Consider the following 11,436-nt stretch of genomic DNA (forward strand, 5'->3'; position numbering starts at 1 on the left):
TGTTTCTTTTGAATAGGTCATATTTTCCAGCATGTAAGGAGATTGAAGTCACCACTCTGTCCTCACAATAAGGAGAAAGCTGAACAAACTGCAAGATCAGCAACTTCTCTTAGATCCGTCAGAGAATTGAGGTCTGGGCAAACTGCTGTCCCTAAAACCAGAGACAGGCAGGCAGACGCAGGGAATCACAGTGTACCGGAGCAGAAACCCACAGCTAGAGCCAGTGCTGGGTTAGGAGAACTGAAACTGTAATTGAAAAATTGCTGGAGGCTCAATGCTAACAGGAAAAACCCAAACACTCTAAAATAACTTAAAGAGTTTATTCAGAGCTGAACATGAGTGACTGTTGGCCTGGGGAGCCATACTCAAGAAGCCTTGAGTAAGCAGTCCCGAGGCAGTTAGGTTACAGTTTGGTTTCATACATTTGAGGGAGATAGGAGGTGCAGGTAAAATCATAAATCAATACATGGAAGGCATACATTGGTTTGACTGGAAAAGGTGGGACATCTTGAAGGGGGGTGCTTACAGGTTATAGGTGGGTTCAGAGATTCTTTGATTTGTAATTGGTTAAAAAAATGAAGCTTTATCTAAAAGCTTGAAATGTTTTAAGTTAAGGAAGTCTGTTAATCAGAGACGCCACAATATATAGACTCAAGTGATGTGTTAGCAAATTAATGGCCTACAGGTGTGATTTTACATTTGCTTTGTGTGGCCTTAGGTCCTGTTAATAATTTAGTATCTTATTGTCACAAAGAGTCTTTTGTCAGTCTTATGATCTCTGTTTTAACAGCAATGCTGGTCAATTGCTGTAGTTAAACTCCAAAAGGGAGGGGGCATAACGAGGCATGTCCAAACATCCTTCCCTTCATGGCCAGGAATTCAGTTTTCAGGTTTTTCTGGGGTCCCCTTGGCCAAAAGGGGGTCCATTCTATTAGGGGCTTAGGATTTTATTTTTAGTTTACATCGACATGAACAATCTTGAGAGTTAAAAACTCCAGGGAAGCCTTAGGGAGACCCCACACTTTCATGACTTCTACCTCCAAGAGCCCCACAATGTTGTCATAGTGAAGATGTTGTTGCCGCCCAACCAAGTTCATTTGCCCGCTGCCCAAGAGGAAGCCAATGTGCTGAGACGGTAGGGTTTACAAGGCAGACAAAGAGTTTTATTCCACATAGTGCTACACGGGGAGATGGGAAAAATTTCTCAAATCCACCTCCCTGAGAATTTGGGAGACAGGGTTTTTAAGGATAGTTTGGCAGGCAAGGGATTAGGCAATTAGGTTTGTTAATTGGGGCAAAATTATAGGGGTGTAGGAATCCCTGGGGTCACAATTCCAATTGAGTCAGTTTCTTGATATAGGCCATTGGTCTGGGGATGGCCAACCAATCACTGGAATGCGAGGCCTGGAAGATATCTTAAAAACTACCTTTAGGTTTCAGAAAGGTGATTTTTTTTTTTTTTTTTTACTTTTTTTTTTTGAGACAGAGTCTCACTCTCTTGCCTGGGCTAGAGTGCCGTGGCATCAGTCTAGCTCACAGTAACCTCAAACTCCTGGGCTCAAGCGATCCTCCTGCCCCAGCCTCCCGGGTAGCTGGGACTACAGACACATGCCACCATGCCCAGCTAATTTTTTCTAATTTTAGTTGTTTGGCTAATTTCTTTCCATTTTTAGTAGAGACGGCGTCTTGCTCTTGCTCAGGCTGGTCTGGAACTCCTGAGCTCAACCAATCCTCTTGCCTCAGCCTCCCCAAGTGCTAGGATTACAGGCGTGAGCCACCGCGCCTGGCCAGAAAGGTGATGTTATCTGCAGAGAAAGTTAAGAATCTTTATGGACACCAGCTATGGGGAGGAGTTAAGAATCTTTATGACCACCAGCTTTGTGGCTTTAGAGTGGCAATTACAGAGAAGCATACAGGGACATTTTCATTATTTTTAGCTAGGCCTTTACCATAGTTCTTGCCTTATACCCCATTATTGAAGGGAGGTTTCAATGTGAGAAAAATCCCCACATGTTTATAGCATGGGAGGGGAGAACTAGCCATTTTGAAATATACCACAGCATTCTGTTCTTAACCTGACCACAAGGGAAACTGTTTTACCAGAGTTTAACCAACTGGGGCTTTATCAGAGCCTAACTGACTTAGGGAAAGAGAAATGTCTAACTCTAGCCCCCTCTAGCCCTCCTGTCTCCGTGGGCTGGGGACGGTGGAGGGAAAAAGCTGGAGAAGTCCTTGTGAGGCTCGCGGCCCAGAGGAATAGGCTCTCTGACACACTGAGACTCATCACAGGACCGTGAACACTTCCCCTCCTTCCATACCCACATCAACAGGGCTCCTGTATGATAAACAACAGGGGATTACAATGGAAAGAACTGCAACCCCAAACAACAGAGGAGACAAAAACAAGAACACCAGAGGGGATTTTAGCCTCTAACACCTATAGCTACAGCAGGCAGTAAACACAGCCAAACTCCTAGCCAGATAAACATAAAACCTTGCTAATGTTTCTTATTTTTTGCAGAGACTGGGTTTTGCTATGTTGCCCAGGCTGGTCTCAAACTTCTGGTCTCAAGTGATCCTCCTGGCTCAGCCTCTCAAGCAGCTAGGACTACAGGCCTGTGCTACCATCTTGGCTAATTTTTCTTATTGTTTTTAGAGGCGGGTTTCATTGTATTTCCCAGGCTGGTCTCAAGTGATCCTCTCACTTTGGCCTCCCAAAGTGCTGGGATTACAGGCATGAGCCCAGCCTGAATTTCTTGACAATGATACTTGAGTTTCTGAAAGTTATTTCTTCCATAGACCTAATGATAAATTTATAAATTAGTGTGACATGAAGAAAAGTTATCACCATTACCTCAAAATATTTCTTGTTCATTTAAGGTGTGAAGTAGGAGGAGAACTGAATATACAAAGAGGCAAGGCAGAGTAGGCGGCCCTTGGCTTCCCAAAGAGTTAGGAGTATCCCTTAGATGAGGGGACAGGCCACAGTTCAAGATGGGCTAGTTGGAACTGGTCGAGCCTAAGGGAAGGCTTGTGCTATGGGGGCCACATCGCCAGGGTGGGGCAGTCCAGGGGCCACAGGTGGAACAGAGCAGAGCAGGGGTGGGGCCTGAGCCCCATGTCTGTGAAGGCAGGCATGGGCCAGGGCCGCTAAACTTGGGGAGTGGAGGGCTCACGTAGGGAAACCCCGGGAGGTAAAGAGGAGGGCTATGAAAATCAGGGTGCTTTATTTGTGATTATAAGAAATGTGGCTCAGGACACACGTGGACAGAAGACCAAGGTGGTGGCCATCTTCACATTGTGGGATGGGGTACACTATTCAAGACTAAGGCTTGAAATGACATCTGGGTCCTGCAGTAGGGCAGACCCAGCTGCAGTTCAGTGGTGGGTGAAGGGAGATGTATCATTTGGTTATGGCCAAGGTAAATGAAAGGCAGCTGACTCACTGGATATCAGGGATGCACAGATGTGGTGGGAGGTTGGAGGACCAGGTTTGGCAGCAGGTGGGACGTATGGGTGCTCTAGAGGGCCACGAAGCTGGGAGCATAGCAATGACCTCCTAGCTGGGTTCTCTGATCGACACCCGAATATTGGGACCGAGGTCCCCAGTGTTCCCGCTGCCCTTGGATTATGTGCTCATGAGACAGAATGTGGGAGAGGAGGTCTAGCTGGCCGGTCTTAGCTTGAGAGCCTGCTGCCTGTTGTGTCACTGAGAGTCTGAGTTCCTACACCTCTGCAGGGTTGGCTACCAGGGACTATCCTCCCACCGAACCCATCCATAGTCTGAGAAAAGCAACCTCCCATGGAATCAGTGTTATTGGGAAGGGGAAAGATGCTGGGCTGGACAACCCTGTCTACTTCAAGATACCATCCATGTAGGATGGAAGCAGACAGCTGCAGGTCCAAGGGCCAGGCCAAGGCAGCAGCTGGAGCTTGTGCTGTGGACGGCTGCCTGGAGGTGGCACAGATGCCAGCAAGGTGGGCTGACTCAGAGGCTGGGACCCTGGCAGGTGCCAGGCAGGCCCAGGCCAGGCATAAAGGAGGGTCTACTCCCCAGAGGCAGGCCTGAGGTGGGGAATGGTCTTGACTGCAAGCCACAGAAACTAACTGGATCCAACTCAAGCAAAAATTGGATTTTGCTGCAAGAACATGTCCCCGTGGGACCCAAGGGCAGGAAGGGTGGCCCCTTTCCCGTCTTTCCCTTGGCCTCAGGTTCTTAGCCTCTGCCCCGCTCTCCTACAGAACTGTGGCCTCTGCTCTGTGTCCCTCTGAAGACAGTGGCCACCCCTCTGCTCAGTGCCACCTGGCCTCTTCTCTGGAGCATCTCTGATGGCCCCACTGGGCCATGCGGCCACCCAGTCCAGTCACCTATGATCCAAGGACAGGGGGGCATTTCCCAAGGGTTGTCACTGCCTGTCCCTGTGGGCAAAGTAGGGAGAGGGGCAAGGGGGCTGTGGGTGGAGCCCTGGCGGGGACCAGGCAGTGCTGGGGCAGTTGGCAGCGGGACCACAAGTGGATCTGGCTATGGGGAGTCAGAAGGGCTGGCCAGGACGCCTTGGCTGCTTGGCCCAGGGTGGGGTGGAGGTGGAGGAGGAAGCGGAGAGTCCAGGGAGCGAGGGCTCCTGGAAGAAGGACGGTGGAGGTGTTCCTGACGGCAGAGCGGCAGGCGAGGAGATAAGGTTCTATTTTGGTGCTGTGGGCTCTGCACGTCAGCGGCACATCCTGGGGGATGTTCTACAGATGGGAGGGACAGGGCTGAGGGAGGTTGGCAGATGGAAGGTCAAAGGCTGCTCCAGACACCTGGGGTGGTAGAGACAGGGCAATGAGTCCCGGAGGAAAGGGGCAGAGAAGGGCAGAGTGTGTGGGCAGTGGGAGGGAGGGGGATAGCTGGGAGAGGGACCAGCAAGAGGGGTCTCCCTTCTTCACACACACTGTACATGCGTGCACACACATGCACACACCCTGCCCCACCCCCACCAGCCGCCATACCACACACAGGCACACATACATGTGCACATGCCTGCATATCCCCCACATGCACACACATATACCACACACACGCACATACACACCTCCCCCCCCACACCACGCTCCCTATCCTGCCCCCCAAACACATGCACACACATACACAGGCCGGCAGCAGGCAGCCGAGGGCCCCCTCCCACTGCAGCCAGCCTCTGCTGTGTGCTGCCTCCGGTCAGCAGGGTCCCACGCCAATGGCCTTTGGTGGAAGACAGGCTTTGCTACCTAGAGAGCAATCTCCAGGCATAAAATGCCTCAAGTAGCAAACTCTGTGGACCTACAGCATCTATAAAGGCTCTCAGCTCGGCCTCCACAGGTCTGGAGGTTCATAGTGTCACTTCACTCATTCATGACACTTCCAGAGCATCTGCTCTATGCTGAGGACAGAGGTGTCCCTGCCCTTGCTTCACTCACAGGAAGCCTTGCCTAGGGCTGAGCAGGGTGGGCTGCGTGAGCCTGGGAGGAACATCGCCCAGACCAGAGTCAGCGGACAGCCTCCTGGAGAAGGTGACCCTGGACTGAGGCCTGAAGCCCGTGGAGGCAGGGTAGGGGCTGGGAGCAAGGGGCCAGACGGCCAGGACCAGGTGACTCTTGTCATGAGGCTGAGGCCACGGCCACGGCAACAGAACCCAAGGAGGGGGTCACTCTGGGTTAGGGAGGCTCTCAGGAGGGCCCTGACAACCTGGCCAGAGCTGTTCTAGAACCTTCTGGCTGTGCCCCTCCAACCTGGACTGACCTCTGCTTGCCCTCAGCACCCGTGCCCTCCACTCGGAGGGGCTGGTCTCAGGTGACTCCAACCAGAGACCCACGGGTGCTCGGGTACAGGTGAGTGGTGAGCCATTTGGGGTGGGCTTCTGTTTCTTGTAACCAAAGGTCAAAACAAAGAAAAGAATCTCAATTTTTGGTTCTTTCTTAAAACTTCGTCTTCATCTGGATATAGGCTAAGATGATGTACTACTTATCTATTGCTGCAAAACAAGCCATGCCAGACCTTACTGGCTCAGAAAACCAATGGTTTCTTATTTCCCATAATGCTGTGGGTTGAGCAGGCAGCTCTTCCTGTCACCCTGCCTGAGGTTGGACGTGCCATTTGACTGGGGTGAAGGGTCCACTAGAGTCTCCGGCCCAACTGTCCAGCCTCAAGGGCAGGCCAGGCCTCTCTCTCCAAGTGATCTTTTGTCCGGGGCTTTGTCTCAGCATGGTGGCCTTTGGGTCCCAGGAAAGTGAGGTCAGAACTGCAAGCCTGGAGGTCCACAAGCCACAGGCCACCTGGATCCAGGGGATGGAGAAGCAGCCCCATCCTCTGGGTGGAAACGGCTCACCCTAGACAGTACACTGAGCCCTTCAGCTGCCCTGTGGTTCCCCCTCAGTGATGTGCACAGAGGGCTGTGGCTTCCCGGGGCTCTGCCACCTCGACAGGACGAGGCTGTTTGGGGCGCAAGCCCACCCCAGTCCATCTGCTCGTCCCTCCGTCTGCACATCTCATCGTGTGCTGGGGCCCTGAGCCGGGGGTGTGCCCTGTGATTCTGCAGTGAAGTCAGCATTGGGGAGGGCCTGCTCTGGGCGGACCGCAGAGGAGAGGCTGAGAGGGTTGGGCAGGTGCTGTCAAGAGCTCATGGAATTCAGACATCTTCATTTTAAGACGCTGGATATGTGTGGGACACAGAAACTTCCAGGTGCAAGGACTCAGCTTGCCCACAGGCTCTCTGGGGCTGTGCGAGGCCAATTTGTTCCCCTCGAGAGGGAGCCCCGGACCTGTATCCTCGCTGCTGAGGTCCGTCTGCACAAAGGTGAGTAGTAGATTCAAACCCGGCTCTGTCATCTCCAAGCTGTGTGTGAATTTAGACAGGTTGCTTAACCACATGGTGCCTCAGTTTCCCTGTCTGGAAGTCCTGTGTTGGTTAGGATTAGGTTCTGTTGTAAGTATAAAAAACTCCAAACAGGGGCTTCCATCAGATGGAGCTCGTTCTATTCATGTAAGATATGACGGGAGACTGAGGTAGTGTGTCATGCTCCACGTGTCGGGGACCCAGCGGGACCCAGCTCACAGCTGCCCCATCCTGTGGCCATGGCTCTTGTCGTTGCAACCCCAGAGGGCCGTGCGCCAGCCGGGAGCTGGGCAGCAGGTGGGAAGTAGGCATACACATCTGTCTCTTAAGGAGAAAACTTCCACCACACCTGGTCACACCTGCCAGCGAGACAGGCCAAAAGCGTAGTCTTTATTCTGGAGCCAGGGACACAACTACAAACTCGGTGCCCACAGGGCATGAGAAGGCAGTGGCTGGGGAGAGCGGATTGCCACCCGAGCAGCGCCAAGGCCCTGGGGCAGAGGAGCTCCGCGACCGTCAGGTGCCACCTGCCATTTGCCATCAGTACCCAGCCCAGCCCTGCTTTATAGACAGGCACACAGTGGGGGGTGGGGGGACTGTGCCTGCTCTTTACTTCAGCCAAGGCCTCCCTCTGCACCTCCACACCCCCGACCTTTCAATCTGGAAGAGTCTAGAAGATTTGCTCATTTTTAGTTTGTATTTGCAGACCTTCCTATTCTTTGCTGTTTCTCCAGCGGGCGCAGGAAAATCAGAACTTGAGGGAGCTGAGGTTCGGGCTGGGGCCTCTCACCCTAGCGGGGAGGGTCTGCACTGGGGGTGGCGAGGTGGGCTGCGGGACGGCAGGCGCCTGCCAGGCCTGACAGTTACACTGGACAGTTGAGCTGGGGAAGCATGCGGGTCACATACTTCTCGTGTCAGGGCAGGAATTTAAGAGCCTGTCTCTAGTCTTATCAGTGGTGTTAAGTCGGCTACAGAAAGAATGTGCAGAGAGGGAGGGCTGGGGTCTGGGCAGGGCAGGGATTGGGGCCCAGGCTGGGGGCTAAAGGGGTCGCAGGGTAAGATCAGAAAATAGAACACGACAGGGGCCTGACCCCCGCTGCCTGGGAAGGGCCTTTGGGGAGCAGCCCGTGCTGTGCGCCTGGGCCAGCTTGGCCAGCACTGTCCCCGGGAGGAACCATTCTTCCCACGCCCTCCCTGGGCAAGGCTGAGGCTCTTGAGGGATGGAACACGAAGCCATGTTGGAGAGAGAATGAAAAACAAAGTCTCCTGCCAACCCAGAAAACCTTTCCACAAAAATAAATGAGAAAGCAAACGGTTTAATTATTGAATAAGCATTAAACAGATGGCAGCGCTCATCTCGGGCAATCTGCTAAGAGACTGCAAAGACCCCCCTCGCCCTGGGGGAAGCCAGGTGCAGCTCATTCCATCCGCGTCCTCCAGAGAGACGTGGCAAGTCCTCAGGTAAGAGGACTCGCAGCCCCAGTGGCCGCACAGATTCTCCCTCAATCCCAGGTAATTGGGGCGGCCACCTGGGTTTGCTAATTGCCTTTATCCCAAGGAAAAAATAAACTCACACTTTTAAGACTGAAAGCATGTTTGCTGCTTAGGCCCCTGCCCTCCCACGGAAGCTGGGACATAAGTTGTATCTCCCTTGGAGATTCCATTTCAAACGTGGCCCAGGTCCTTAAGGAGACATTCCTGGGTTGTGAAATTGGCAAGAGGCGTATATATAATAGCTTTTTAACAGATTTACATGAAAAGAGGCCAAGAAAAAACTTACAATTATAAGTTTTCTAAAGAAAATGCTCTAAGAAAAGGGAGTGGGGAAAGTATCCTATTTTTGTATCAGGGAGTATTAGCTCTTTCTCATCTCTAGTTTGTATTTGCCCCTATGGCCACCGCTGCCTGATGCCTCAAAGCCCAGTGGGGGCAGCTGGGCAGCACAGCTGGGTCTGTCCTGGCTGCAGGAGTCAGCCTCAGAGCCCCCGGTGAGGCCTTTGCGTCCAGGGTCTGTAGGGATGTCGGGTGGGCGGGCGGGGGTGGGGGAAGGCCGGGCACATGGGATGGCGCTTCTGCTCTCAGACTGAACGTGAGCCCCTGGCAGAGGAGGAGGAGGGGCAGAAGCTGATGAAGTTCCTCCAGAGAGACCAGGAGGCTCTGGACACAGTCCCAGTGAGGGCAAGAGGCCTGGGAACCTCCTCATGCACAGTCAGGGGGCTTGGGCCTGAGCAGGGCTCCATGTGGGGATGTGGAGCGGGGACCCCAAGGACCAGGAGCTCTGGGACATCTAGAGCGAGCACCTTAGAACACAGAGGCTTCTGGGGCTTCTAGAAAGACAGGAAGGACGGGAGGAGGTGGATTTGCATGCAGCCTCCTGATGAGACTCCCTTGGGGTACAGGGTGATGGGTGGTGGGAGTGTGGAGGAGGCCTGTCCCCAAGTCACACAGAACTCTAGCCACTGTCGGAGGCTCCTAGGCCCCTCGGGTGCTGTTGCATTTCTTCTGGCTGGTTTCCAAATAGGAGCTACTGCATGGCAATGGTGGGTGGGACCCAGGCCTGGACCATGCAGGGCTCACAGCAGGGACCTGAGGGCCTGGCCAGGGGCATCCACCCCCACCCCTGGAGGGAGCTCCCCTCTCAGCAGGTGGACAACACCGAGCTGGCCAGGCCCCTCCCGGGGCTCTCCCCAGCCATGCCCACCTCACACCCCCTGCCCTCCAACATCCTCGGGCATAAACCATTGTACACTCGACATCAGGGATGCCTTGAGCTTCACCGCAGGACAAAGTCTGGCCTCTACAGATGAGTTTGTTTGATCTCAGCTGTCTGGAAACAGTCTTCTCTCCCCTCTGCCCCTGCTGCCGGACACGCACAGGCAACTCCACCCAAATGAAACTGGCTTCTTTTGAGGACATCAGAAAGCGCTGCTCCCTACAGGGAACACTATCTGCAGAGCAGGCTGCGTGTTTGAACCCAGTGATTGCCCCAGAGCCTCCCGGAAACCACAGGCTCAAACAGACACGTTACACAGTCTAGCTCAGTGTTGTGCAACGGCAATGAAGACCAGGAATGCCGGCCACATGGGGAATGCAAAATTCTTGAGTAGCCGCATTTAAAAAATGAAAAATAGATGAAATTAATTGTAGCAATATTTTAATTTAACCCATGTTAACTAAAAAAACAATAATGAGGTTTATACTTTAGAAAAAGGAGAGGTTTATTTCTTGTAAAGGGTTTTAAGCTGGCAGTGGCCATTCCAGAAAGCTGGGAAACAAGCTCCCAGCCACGAGCCAGGAACACGTGCTTCAAGAGAGAGACAAAAGGAGCAGGATTTTACACTGAGTGGGTGGCCAGATATACATGTTTAACAAGCTATAGGAGGAGTCATGAATATTCATGAAAACAGAAAACATGGGCATGTGTAATTGTGCTTTATGCCTCCCATCCTGTCATGGCTGGGAACTCAGCTTTAGGGTTTTTCTGGGTTCCTCTTGGCCAAGAGGGGTGCATTCAGTTAGCAGGGGCTTAGGATTTTATTTTGAGTTCATACCCAATGTACCCAAAATATTACCATTTCAACACATAATCAATACAAAAGTTATGGAGATATTTGCATTGTTTTTTGTACTAAATCTTCAAACTATGGTGTGCGTTTTACATTGGTAGCACCCCCCACATTCCAAGTGCTCAGCAGCCCTGGGGGCCTGAGGCTGCCCTATTGGACAGCACAGGCTGAACTCACGTCCTAGGTCTGTGCCCGTCTCTGTTTCTCTCTGTCCTCCTGTCTCTTCTGTCTCTCTATAACACACACACTCTCTCTCTCTGCCCTCAGTTTAGTCCATGCTAACACGAGTACAGGCAGTTTTGGTGCAGAAATGACTAACCTTCCCAGATAGCTACACCAGGAGTGTAAAAGATAACTTTTTAAAAGCAAAATCATGTACTCACATAGGAAATGAAGTGAACACCTCCCAAAAGACTTTATTTGTTAATTCACGAGGGAACCAATGAGATGTTATGACTGGTTCAGAAGAGAAACCAAAGAGCAGGTGCATGCAGAGTCAGGAATGCTGAGATGAATTTGCTTCATAGATGCCAAATTGGCTTCTTTTACAGAGGAGAGGGGAAAATCAATGTGCTCTCACGGGACAACATTTATTTGCATGTCTATGGACAAGGACCATTGCTTTGCTATTATTAATAGTTACCTACAACTTACAGAGTTGTGAAATAGCTCAAAAACAATGAAAGGTGCAGCCACCCCAACAAATCAGATAACCAGACACTTCCAATCTTTTTGGTTCATTTCAGTCTTTCACAATTTTTCCCTGTAGAGGCTTGGCTTATAAGATTATTACTACTTTATGAAATCAGTTTGTTGAACAGCAGACACAGGTGATAGAATCACATGGGTCTACAGCTGCTTGATTTTGTTCACCCACTGTCCCTTTCTTTATGCATGCTCAGCATGAGAGGGCTGGCGGCCTGCTCTTAGGATGAACACTCAGGCAGTTTCATGACTTTTGTGATCCCTTATAAGCAGTAGAAAATCCTATGATTACCTAAAATCTCAAATCTCAATTT

The sequence above is a fragment of the Lemur catta genome, chromosome 11 (genome assembly GCF_020740605.2).
Source record: "Lemur catta isolate mLemCat1 chromosome 11, mLemCat1.pri, whole genome shotgun sequence".
Lineage (NCBI taxonomy): Eukaryota > Metazoa > Chordata > Mammalia > Primates > Lemuridae > Lemur > Lemur catta.